The 12,898-nt window shown below is 54.0% G+C and overlaps 1 long non-coding RNA gene across 1 annotated transcript; it reads left to right on the forward strand.

Annotated features, from left to right (window-relative positions):
• Window positions 1-3,521: 3,521 nt before the first annotated feature.
• LOC106846848 (uncharacterized) lies at window positions 3,522-5,244 on the forward strand. The gene is made up of 3 exons (XR_001401998.3): window positions 3,522-3,700; window positions 4,423-4,583; window positions 5,107-5,244. It is a non-coding gene; the product is annotated as an uncharacterized lncRNA (long non-coding RNA).
• Window positions 5,245-12,898: the final 7,654 nt, after the last annotated feature.

Genomic DNA, 12,898 nt, shown 5'->3' on the forward strand with positions numbered 1-12,898 from the left:
ATTTTGGAGCCTGGTGACAAAATGTTGTGCAGTTACAAACATGTTGAGTATAGTCACTTTATGAACTCAATCTTCTTTATTCATTTTTATTATATCCACGGGGGCCTCCTGTCTCAGGCAGTAACTAAAGCCAGAAAAAGAAAATGAAATTCTCTAGTTCTAAAGAGCCGCTAGTTCCCATGCCAATAACCTGCCTCTTAGATCTGGAATGTTTACTCACACAGCGTTAGTCCTGCTGGAGGCTGAATCCCTACCAGGGAGAGTCATGAAAACAAGAGGAGGGAGAGCGTGACTTTAGTCTATAAAGGGAAGTAGTAACACTGCCCTCGAACCTACTATGGGCTGGAGTTGACACCTTTTCACGAAGTTCTTGCACATTACCTTTGAGAAGAACACTCTTTTAGAGGAGGTGGTAGAAGAAGGGGTGTTTAGGTGGAAGAAAGGATAACTGTTTTGGGTGCTGTGTGCTTTACCGTTTCCATCCCATTATCAGAAACACCACCACAAAACCAAACAGACCCCACTACCCACAGGCCTATTTGTGAGGTTGCCAGACCTCAGGTAATGGTCCTGGACTGAAGTGGTATTTAAAATAATACGATTCCAGGTTTACCAACAAATTGCAAGAGTTCTTTAGATTTTGTTGTATTGAAAGATCTCTGATGAAAATCAGAATTCTCAAGTGTTCACCAGATGTGCCATTTCACATGCCTCATTGTAGTTATTTACCTAACCCTGTGCCTCAGTTTTGACCTGTTTGCTCTCAGAAGGCAACTTAGAGATGCTTTCATGTTGTCATGTAGTTTCAGCATGAAGAGACGACCCAGAGAGTTAGGGTAAGTGACATGCATGCCTGGGACATGCAACAGCACAGTGACAGAACTGGGCTAAGAACTCAGGGCTCCTCATGCTCAGCTCATGCTTCCTTGTGCCACCTTCACTGTCCTGTGAAGCTGCTGTGATGAGCTATCCAATTTCTCACTAATATGTCCCCATCTGGGACTCATCATGGGGCGACTCCTGGGCTCCGCCTCCATCTCCGTGGTGCACATCAGGCTCTCCTCAGAGCAGAGCCTCGGCTTCCTTCTTCCCTCCTGCTGTAGACGCGAGGCAGCCACCTTTGCATCAGACTCCGCCCTGCCACTTCTTACCGCTGATGCACAGAGGGGCTCTTGTACCTCTCCAGGGCAGTGAACTTGCTCATCTGCAACCCGGGGCGGGCAGTGGGGGCGCTGACAGAGAAAGCCCAGATGGCTTTTAGATCTTTAGCCACTGCAGCTTCTAATGCTTATGCTTTTTTATTTTGTTTTCTTTCTGTCAGAGTTTTGAACTATTATATGTGAAAGAGTGAGCAGAAGTGACACATAGTTAGAGAGTCACAGCTGGATTTGAGAGGCGAAGGATGGTGCAGGATAATATGGAGGACCAGCACAGAAACCACGGGTAGGTGATGGGCAGGAGAGCAGGGCCAAGGGAAAAGGGGACCAGAGGGCTCATTGCTCTCCTCCATCTGGCAAGGGCTGGAGAACAGAGGACAGGAGAGTGTGTGTGTGTGTGTGTGTGTCTGTCTGTCTGTCTGTGTCTGTGTGAACTGGGGTAGTAGTTCTTCATGTGTGGTATAAGTTTGATTATTTTATTTTTTCATTAAAGTGGATAATCTTGAAAGCTCCGTAGACTTCCTTCACATGGAATGAATAATTCTGTTCCCAGTTAAGGGATGAAGACATTCTGATCTTATGTAAATGCTGAATGCCCTCTCTAATGACAAGCCTTTGAGAAACGCGTGTGTAACTATGTCTGGTTATAAATACTCCCTACAGCTTTCATTACACATCTGATTTCTCCATGGCCAAAAGAAGCTGTTTTGCTTGTTTTCCTTTTCTGGAAATAACCTAAGAGTTGGACGTACATTTCTTTAAACAGAGTCAGTAGACAGTATTTAAAAGTAGTTTTCATCCGTAAGTGGCTTAAAAGCAATTCTCTGATAAAACCAGTAACCCAAAAGGAGAGCTAAAGTCTTGGATTTGTTTCTTTTCTGGCACTATCAGCATCATAAAAGGACAAGATCAGGAGATAATCATGTTTAAGAAGAATTGTTATTTCAGTGGTAGTTCTGCCAAAGCTCAGGATTTCTCCATTTCTTAAATTTAATTCTAATTGTTTTTTTTAAAATACAGGAAAGAGCCCTTTGGGAGGGAGGGAGGTAGAAGTTTCAAAAAGGATGAGATTACTGCAGCCCTGGGAGACATGAGTCACATTCACACATGCATTAGTGCCAGGCCAATGTGAGTAATAAAATACAGAGGCAATTGCTCGTTAGACGTTTCACAGGTGGGTAACAGAACATTCTGTGTCGGTTACACACTTTAGAAAATGGTCTCCGGCTTTTCTTGGTCTTTGGTTGGACGTGAGCCAAAAATATCCTTCCTTTAATTTTGCTGACTTGCTTTCCTTCCCTTGTCCTGTGATTTCACACACAATGGTGGAAGGTTGGTTTGGTCAGCTCACATAAGGTTTACCTTGAAAGGTTTTAAACATTTATGTTGAAACTACAGTTGACTTGTTATTACTCAGAAAGTTGGGTGCCTGCTAATGCCAACAGCATGGCTTTTCCTTCTTCTCAGCCACATGAAATTCAGTACACTCTGCTCATCGCTAGCATGGGTCTGGAAGAATCACTTTCAAACGACACCGTGGCTGAAGAGTAATAATTACCAACATCATAGAGACGCTTGGGGAAGTAGGCATAAATATGACTTCACACCACGCGGGGGGCGGGCACAACGTCCACCCAGGACGGCGGGCACAGTATGGGGCTTCCTGGGGGCGGCGGGGCCCCGGCGTGTTGGGGACCCGTGGCTGCGATGAGCGGAACCCGGGCCGCCGTCCGTTCAGGCGGGGGGTGGGGGGTCTCTGCCGGGCCCCCGGGGATGCAGCGCCCACCCAAGAACCTTCCGGAGAGCGGCTGCCCCGCCCTTTGATCCAGAGAAGCCCGGCCCGGCCAGGCCATTCCGGGAGAGAAGGGCGCTGGGCCGCCGCCGGCTCTTGGAGGAGAAGGTCTCCTGGCGCCGTCGCCTCCGCAGGCGGGTTCCAGAGACGCCTGGTCCTCAGGGGACACAGAGCATCAGAGGCAAGGGCAGCGAGGACCCCCTGAGGCCACCTGTCAGGTGCGCTGCTTCAAAATGGGAAGAGGAAGGCCCTTTGCTTTTCCCTGAAGAATGTGAGGGTGTCGGGAAAGGTTCTGGAAGAAGATTGTGTGGGCCCCGAAGGTTGTCCGCTGAGACCAAGGGGTCAGGGGGTCGGGCTGGGGTCAGATTCCTCCTTCCCAGGTGGAAGGGCTGCTGGGTACCCCGCTTAGTGTGGGGCCTGGGGGGTTTCCTGGGTCCCCTGGACCCAGCATTGCGACCACCATAGTGGAGCGAGTGGGTCTCTCATACAGAATCTGCTTTAGGTATTGTAAATATCTTCCCCCAATAGTCCATCCCTCTTTTAAAATTGTTGTGCCATTGAACAGAAATACTTAATTTTGATATCATTAAATCTATTTTTCACCTATGGTTTGCGCTATTTTCTTCTCATTTAAGACATTCTTTCTCACTCCAGGTTTCAGGCATTCTGTCCTGCGTGGTCTTAGTTTCATCCTTCACCCTCCACAGTTAAGCCTCTGATCCATCTAGCCCTCCTGAGCGTTGGGTGTGAGGTAAGGATTCGGGTTTATCTGTCCCCACAGACAAGCGAGTGTTTTCAACATCATCTACTAAATAGTTTTTACTCACTGATTTTTGATACCACCTTAATATCATTCCCATTAGAGATAAGTCTGTTTCTGAGGGTCTGTTCTTTTCTTTTGATGCGTGTCCTGTCTTCAGTAAGTACAACACAGTCTTAATAAATGTGGCTTTGGACTATATCTAATCACCTAGATGAGTGGTGCCTCGTTTTTCACAGTTGACGTAGCTGAAAAGTCCTCCCCTCGGCGTCCTGGCCCACCCCTGAGCTCCCACAAGGAGCCCCCGAGGACACTTAGCAGCCTCCCCTCAACTCCCTCCCTTCACACCCCAAGAACCCCGCACTCCTCCTATCACCTCCCAGGGCCAGATTCCCACAAGTGACAGGGAACGTGGTCCCTGGCCCTCCCCACCGCAAATCCATCCTGCACCAGCTCTCCAGACCCTCCTCCTGTCACCTCTACTGGGACTCAGGCACTGTGGCTCCAGGAGGCAGGGCTGCAGCAGCCAGGGCCCTGCTCTCTGAGTCTGAGGCCTCCGGCTGGGTGGGCAGAGCTCCTTCCCCAGGTACCCTCACCTGCTGCTCTGGACTCTCTGGGGGTGTACTGCAGGGTGGCAAACGTGGAGGGCCCCTCCTGCCAGGGTGGAGGACAAGTCAGTGAGGCCATGCTCCCCTCCCCCCACTTCTCCCCAGCACCACCGGCCTTTGACCTTGGACATCTGACCCCAGCCAACTGCCACCAAGGCTACTCCAACCTCCAGTGTGCTAGGATTCTAGAACAAGCCCAGCTCCAACTGTCACTCTGAGTGTGGCCTGGCCTGGCCTCCCTGAGCCTGTTTCCTCGTCTGGAAAGGGTGAGTCCTCCCCCTCCCTCACAGGGTCTCTGAGGACTCCTGCCATGACCATCATCACTGCCCTCCCCTCACCCCTCCAGGGGGAGCAGGGCAGAAAGCTCCACATGCTCCTTTCCCCGCTTTTAGCCCATCACCCCCCTTGAGGCCTGCGCCACAGGACCATCATGCCTGCATCTCCCCGATGAGGAGACAGAGGCCCAACAGGGGCAGCGAGCTGCTCCGGGCCACAGAGGAGAGGCCACTTGCCCCTCCCAGCCAGAGGCCCTGTTCCCATGTGCTCACCTAACCCCCATCCCCACCCCTGACCGGAGCCCTGTGCCCTCAGCTCTCAGGTGTGTCCTCGGCCGAGACGTGGATGGAGAGGGCGGGGTGTCCTGGGAGCCTGGGTGAGTGGCTCCTGCCTGGCCCAGGCCCTGGAGAGTCTGGCCCCCAGGCTGGAACTGAGGCCAGGCCAAAGCCTTCACTTCGCTAAGGAGCCCCTCAGGACATTCCCCTGAACAGAACTCTTTCTTCATCCACTCAGGACATGGACGCCAAGGTGCCACCTCTGATCAACAGGGAAGGGGGTGACAGGACACTTTGCTGCCTCGCTTACATGAAGCTTCCAACGTCTGCTCAGGAAGGACCCACTAAGAATCCTTCAGGTGGCCAGACACTTCTCCTCAGCCAGCTGGGACATACGTCATTGCCAGCTGGGCACTCAGGTGAGACTCCTGTGACTGAGTAGCAGGGACTGTTCTAGGGGCCCAGTGGGGAGTCCCAGAATGCACCCGGATCTGACTCTGCTCCAGACATTCAGCCTCCAGACTGAGCAGCCTGTTCGTCCACCTGGCCCGTGGGAATCCCTGCCGTGCCCATCCCTGGGGCGGGCGGGCTGCACCCCCCTTGGAGACGTGGTGAAGACAGCAGGAGCAGCGGGGGCCTGGCTTCCTGAGGACACTCTGGGCTGGTGGAGGGAAGATAGGAACCCTCACCCACCTCACCCACCCCACAGCCTGCAAGAAGCTAAGTCTGGCAGGATGGACCTGCACAGAAGCCAGAGACCTGCTCATTGTGCCAGCTCGGCAGCCCTCCTGGACCAGCCCAGCCAGCACCACCACGTCCCGTCACCAGGGCCTCCTGCCCACAGGCTGCAGCCCGTCTGCCCGTGGACCAAAGAGATCCCTCCTCTTGCTAATCTGGACAAGACACACTGGGATTTTTCAGAGAAAGTTTAAGTGAGAAACTATCAAACCACACCCTGCCCTGTCCCCCTCCCACACACACTCCTCTCTTTCCAGACCTCCCGCCTCCACTCTACCTTGGTCATCAGTTTTCTGCTCAGAGACTTGTCTTTGCTGCACAGGCTGTTAAATTTTCGGAGCTCTCCCTGAGGGGAGGGGAAAGAAGGAAGGATACATGGAGGACTAATGCCTGTGGGGGCTTGAGTGCAAACCCCTTTTATTTGAGACTCCACAGGATTCAAACAGCCTGCACGAGTGCTCTCACTGGGCTCCTCTGAGCACTCAGGTCTCCGTGGGACTGGGGACGGGGCTCTCCTGTGGTCACCTGGGGCCTCCGTTCCCATTGCTATGGAGCAGCTCTGTTGTAACCAGGGTGAGCTTCAACTGTTGCTATCAAGTCAGCACTTGAAAATCTCCGATTTCGCTCAGCCCAGCAGCACCTGCCATTCAAGGAAACTGATTCCTGAAGCAGAACTGGGGCACTCAGGACCCCAGGAGGCTTAGGGAGCCCCCCTCCTGCCCAGGCCCTGTCCCCAGGGTTTGCCACCTCCCAGGCGTTCCCAGGTGACTGAGGGGCAATGGCAGACATATGGGAGGTCCCTCCTCTACCAGGTCTCGTGTGCAGAGGCCCACCGACCAGGAAACTCCCCCACGTTTTCTCCAGACGGTCTAAGGAGGTTTTCTGCAGAGCAGAGACAACAGCGTGTAGTGAGAAGTTCGTTAGGATGTCACACTCCTGGGAAGGGAAGAGAATGAGCTGTCGGTGGGGCACTGGGGCCTCGCTTGCTCTGGCTTCAGTCCCCTTCAAGTTAAATCTCCCGTCCTGGATGAGACAGGTGCTCAGGGAGCCCCGCAAGGGCACATTAGGACCCAAAGAGGAACACTCACAGAGAGCAGGATTTTAGCTCCACCCAAGGAAGGAGCCAGGTAGGAAGTGCGCATCCTACTGCTGGGACCTGGACTCCAGGTCTGCATGTCCCTGGCAGGAAGGGCCTAGGGACTGTGCAGGACCTTAGACCACACACTTCAATCCTGAGACCTGATAAAGGAGCAGCAGCAGCTCCCAAGGCCCCAGAGAGGGAGCGCACTGGCCTCCCACAGCATCCCTGGGCCACCTGAATCCAGAGCTCCATGACTTTAACCCTGTCCCAGGCCATCATACTTGGGTTCCCCAGGCAGGTGGTGATAACACAGTTGACCACACTTTGAAGTGGTTGATGGACGCCCAGACGGTGCTCGTTCCCATGCTTGTTTCTCTTGCCCCAAGTGGACTCAGGCACTGAGAGGGCACCAACTTCCTGAAGAGCTATTGGGACACGGGGAGTGTCACTTGGCCCTGCCACACCCCAGCTCTGTGTCTGCCGCCCCTAAAATCCCAGGCAGGGCTCACAGTTTAGAGGTGGAGCTGAGGAAGCTGAGGATGTGGCCTGAGCCTCGTGGGAGCCCCTGGGTTGTATTCTCTGTCCACTGAGGACACCCAGCACAGGATGACCCGGGACGCTGCCCCACCCAATTGCTTAGGCCCCGTCCGGCTTCCCATCTCTTCTTCCCCATTTACTTGGCACAGCCACCCTGTGCAGCAGGTCCTGTTAGTGTCCTCTTCTACTGTCCACAGGTGGACAGCAAAGGCGTGGGTCTTCAGGAAGTTGCCCAGGTCATTTGGTAGGGAAGGGGTGGAGCCGGGATGTGGACCCAGATCATAGGAGTCCAGATCAGGTCTGGGGCAGCTGATGGCAGGGGGAAGGCCTGCCCCACCCTGCCCTGAGAGCCCACCTGCTCCCCGCGTCCACGATAGTTAGCTGTTCTGCGACCTGCTTAGGAGGGAAGGCCGGGAGGTTAGGCTTCTCCTCGCTCAGCGGGTTCTTACCCGCCACAGGCCTGGGGCAGGAAGGCTCTGGGTTTCGAGCCGCTGTATTTTTGGAGCTGGTGATGGAATTCCCATTAGACCTGGTGGTCCAGGTGACTCCAGCTCAGGAGCTGCCACTCCCGCTGGAGCTGATGCTGGTCCTTGCTCCAGCTCCAACACTGCTGATGGCGTTGATGCTAGCTCCAGCGCTACAGGAGCTGGATCTGGAGCTGGCTCTACCTCCGCAACTGGCCACTGTTGTGGTTCTGCAGCTGGCTGGAGACCTGGAGCTGGCACTGGAGCAGGTTAAAGAGAAGGGTTCACCCACATGACTGACTTTCCATTGCCTTACCCCAAACAGGAAAGATCCCACTGCCCTTACAGGAATACCCAGCCCATGAACCCACCCCAGATAGTCTTCACAGCCTGCAGCCCCCCTTACCCTCTGACTCTGCCTCAGTGGCCTCTAGAAGCTCCAACTAGACCAGGATCACAGGGTCACAGCAATTCAGGACAGAGCTAGGTAAGGTAACCTGCACGTACAGCCCCTTTACCTTGAAAAAGGGACAGTGCAGGGGCTGCATGGAAGTCTGAGAGTTCTCTTCTGGCCCGGTGCCCAGCATGAGAGAGAGGGCACTGGGGAGAGTCGTGTGAAGTGGAGTCTGAGGCCTGGCCTTTCCCTCCACACCGTGCTCCCACAGCTCCCTTATCTGGGTCGAGGACCCACAGGATGGCCCAGCCCACACCCAACCCCCCTGTGGCTGTCCGTGCAGTGGAAGGCCTGGTCATCAACCAGGTCTAACAGAGAGCCTGTGGGAGTCTCATCTGCCCACTGACACTCTTCTCCCAGGGCCTGGCCAGAGCCGACCCCATCCCCCATGCACATGAGCATCAGGACTTAGGTTGGAGGCAGATTTGTGAGCAGGCGGCTCGCCACACCTACTATCTGGGGCCCCAGTGGTGGTGGTTAGGACAGGTGGATGTGGAGAGGGCACAGGGTGACATGGGACTGTGGAAAGGATGGGTCTCTCAAGGCCCACTCAGTCCCCCTCCCCTCTGCTTCTCAGGGAGGCTGCGACCCCACCCACAGGTCTCTTTGACTCATGTCCTCATGAAGGGCAAGGCCCCAGACCTCAGCCCTCTCATGGGAATCAAACCTGTGTGAGATCCAGAGTTCTGCCAGTCAGTCCTTCCCCAGCCACACCCCCCAGAGCCTCCAGGCTCTTCTGTGGAGACAGGAGGCCTGCCTTCTGCACCCAAAGACAACTCACGTTCTTAGATGGAGCTCCTGTTGGTCACCCTGGATGGAATATGGCAAGATGCATCCATAGCTACAAGAGGCCATGGGGGTGTGACATCCAATATGCTGTGAACATGGCTGCTTATGATGTCTAGAGTGACTGTCCCACTCTAAGACAGGATCTGACGCCCAAGGATTGAGTCTGCTCCATTTACTAAATGACATTATCCAGGAAAGTGCCTGCATGAAGTAGGTGTTTAATAGAGACTGTTGAAGAATGAACTCAACCGGAACCTCCCCAGGTGTCGACATGGCTCCAGGCCTCCTCTGCCCGCCCCCGGAAATCCCTAATTTGGCTACCCCGAGGACAAGGACCAGGACCAGTTGGATGGAATCTCAAAACTACTTTACAAATGGGAAAAGAGGTTGCTTTCCATGAGGCTTTCCAAACTCAGGAAAGCCACGGGACAGTTCGGAGTGAGGCAGAGAGCTTCTCCATGGGAGAGAGAGAATTAATAAAGATGAAAATGTCCAGCATGTCCAGCAGTCCTTTCTGCAGAGTCAGGCGCCAGGGAAGCACCTGCCACAGCTTATCCCATGATTTCCTCCAGTAACCCCATGAGGTTCATCTTCTGACCACCCCGCTTTCAGAAGAGCAAAGTGAAGCTCAGAGAGGTGTGTTGACATTCTCCAGACACACAGGTAGCAGGTGGGAGACCCAGAGCTGTGCTGAGGAGGAGACAGCTCTCACCTGTGGGACAGCTGGCCCAACACCTGCTGGGTGGTGTCGAAGGTGTGGTGGGGGCACAGGGAGGTGGCAACGTAGCTGTTTCCCCCTGGGGCGGCTGGTGCCAGGGACTCTGCCGCCTTCTCCATTGTGCCTGCCTTGGGGTCAGCATGATCAGGCCCAATGGAGGGACAGGGTTGAGTCCTTTTCACACCAAGTGGACAAAGAGAGACACATCGCGGCATCACCAGGAGCCCCCAGGGGGATCAGGGTCTGGAGCTCAGCCCAGAAACTCCCGTCACCTCAGGAACTCACGCAAGAGGAGGAACATGTGTGCCCACACAGGAAAACGTTCTAGGCTTTAAAAGTCTGATTTGGGGAGAAATAATAAACAGCTGGCACCTTCAAGATGTTCTGTCAGCTGGGAAACAATAACACCTCCCTGTATCAACAGCCTGTGTTAAGAGTGTTGTCCCCGCGAGTCGTCAACAAACTTCCCCGCTGTAGATATTGGGAAACAGAGGGGTAGGGATTCCAGGTGGCTGCTCAAGATCACGAGGTCAGAACTGGAACAGGACACGGCATGGGCTGCGTGACATCCCTCCAAACAGCCTGAGGCTTCGTCTGCTCCTGACATGGAAGGGAAGGCTCTGCGGAAAGCACATTCCTGGGAGGGCCCCAGGGCAGTTGCCAGATTCCAGGCTGGGTCTGGGTCTACCTTGTCATCTTGGGGTGCTGAGTGTGGAGACCCCTCTGTGCCCACACTTACCGCAGACCAGCAAGGCTGTTGTTGGGGGCCTGAGGCACCTGCCCCTCGTCTAGGGAGATGGAGAGTTTGAACCCCTCACGAGCTCCTCACAGAGGTCCCAGGTGGAGCGCTACAAAGACAGAGCCCGGTCCGGGGCCAGTCTGCCGCCCCAAGTTATGGCAGACCCAGCACACTAACACAGCCTGTGAGGACACACTTAACGTGTTCCCTGCGCACTGCTGAAATGGCAACAGAATTGAATCCTGCCAAGGTCCAGCCACATCTAGAGGCTGAAGAGCTGTGGCAAATGACCTCCTTTATGGAATACTATGAAGATGAGTAAGGCCACAGCTCCTGGCCTGGTGGGCCTACAATGACTCGATGGGTTCTGCGAGATGACAAGTTGCAGAGAAATGTACACAACACCTTACTCCCACCCCCATTTTTGTACAAACCGCCCTATCAGGTGTGATGATTTGTAAGCCTCTGGGAAGGTCTGTAAGGACAGTGGAGCTGACTCCTCCACGGGATTCCTGGGGCGGGAGTTAAAAGAAAATAGCAGCCAAATGCAAAGACAACATAAAATTTTTCTCTGCTATTCCAACAAATGTGCGAAGAGTGTATTTCTACTCTATTACGTAGCAGGTGAGCTCCGTGTGGAGGGCCAGATTTCTCTGGGATCAGGTCTGTGGGATGCTCACGTGGGAAAGCCCTGGCAGGGCCTCAGGGAGTCCCCAGATTTGAGTCTGGGTGCTGGTCCCACCCAGTCATCTCGAGGTCCTGAATGTGGAGACCCTGTGCTGCTCTCTCACCTCGGACCAGCGCTGGATGGTGAATGTGGCCTCCTGCACCGGCCCCTTGTCTACAGAGTTGGAGCAGTTAAACCCACCCACCAGCTCCTCGAGGCTCTCCTGAGTGGAGTTCTGCAAAGACAGTGCCCGAGAGCCAGGCCAGGAGGAATCAGGGGCTGTCCGCACACTGCCACTGGGACCAGCTCCCAAGGGAAAGTCTGTTCCTCAGTTCAGGCACAGAGATCTCCAGTCAGGAGGGAAGGAGATGACACCTCTAGGGCTCGGCAACTAGGAGTGGAGGAGCTCACCTTCTCATGCTGCCAGCCACGACGTGGGTTCTGAGCATGACAGGCCCAACAGGCTTCCCGCCCTAACAACCAGCTCCTGCCCAGGAAAGATCCACCCCTCATCCCTGCCTTCCTCCTTCCACACTCTCACACACACACAAACACACACGCGCACACGCACACGATCAGGGCGAGGGGTGTGCTGCTCAGGTGGGATCACAGCTGCATCCTGGTCTGCATGGCCTGCCCTGGGCTGCCCTGTGTTACCTTTGGGTGCCTCCTGCCAAATGGCCAGATGTGTTGGGGATGACGGGTAAGCTAACATCTACAACGACAAAAAAGATTCTCTTTCTGGGCCTTTCTGAGTCCAGAATCCCTGAAAGTTGGGACCCAACCACAAAACGTCCTTGTCTGTTGAGCACTCCAGTCAAGTGAGCTGGATAGGGGGCTGTGGGTGCCTGATTGGTAGCAGAGTCCTAAGTCCTGTTGAGCTCCACAACCAAGGAAGTGAGGTCACTTTTTCAAGAGTCATTACCAGGGCCACTTTGTGCAATCACTTACCCAAGCCCCCCTGAACTGCCATTGCTCACCCTCGTCCCCCACGTCATCTCCTGAAGGGTACACAGTGAGCCAGCACAGCCCTAGCCACGGCTCCCTGGAAACCTAACTAGGGTCGTAGCTTTGAAGAGACACAGCTGAATTCAGACCTCCTTTTTCTTACCAGTTCTGTGTCCTGGGGAAGTCACTGTGCCTCTCAGGTCCTCTCCAGTCTCCAAACCTGCACAATGGGGATCAGGCTAGAATCTACTTCTTAGGGACATCATCAGGTAGATATGAGATAATATCCATAACCTCTGTGGGCTGGTGTCACATGTATCTAAGGCACAAACTTAGAGATGGAAGAATTAGGAGAAGGGGTGAGATGTAGCATGGAGCACCACTCAAAGCAGGCCTGGGTTCCAGCACTGTGATGTTGGAGAACCCAGCACTGTGATGTTGGAGAACCCAGCACTGTGATCTGGGAGCAGTCGCTTCCAACTTGGCTGCATTTTCAGATCAGCATCATGAGCGGGGGTGAAATGAATAGAAATTCAGGTATTGTCATCCTGTGGCATAAAAGCATGCAATTGTTTTGTGTTATATTTAGAATGAGACCCAAGGGCCTCATCTTGGCCTATGGGGTGGACAACCTCCACAGTGGTACCCAGTAAATCTCACCCATGGGATACACCTCCCTGTGGATCCACTCAGTGGTTAGTAACCGTCTTCTGACCAATAGCATACAGCCAAAGTGATGGGGTGTCTTGTCTGAATTTTAATTACACAAAGTCTCTCGCTTTTCTCTTCCTCCCTCTCTTGGTTCCATTTCTCTCTCTCTCTCTCTCTCTCTCTCTCTCTCTCTCTATTGTATCCCTGGAACTGGGGAATCGAGCACTGGTGTTTTGGACTGCCC

This window comes from Equus asinus, chromosome 30, assembly GCF_041296235.1.
Source record: "Equus asinus isolate D_3611 breed Donkey chromosome 30, EquAss-T2T_v2, whole genome shotgun sequence".
In the NCBI taxonomy this organism is placed as follows: domain Eukaryota; kingdom Metazoa; phylum Chordata; class Mammalia; order Perissodactyla; family Equidae; genus Equus; species Equus asinus.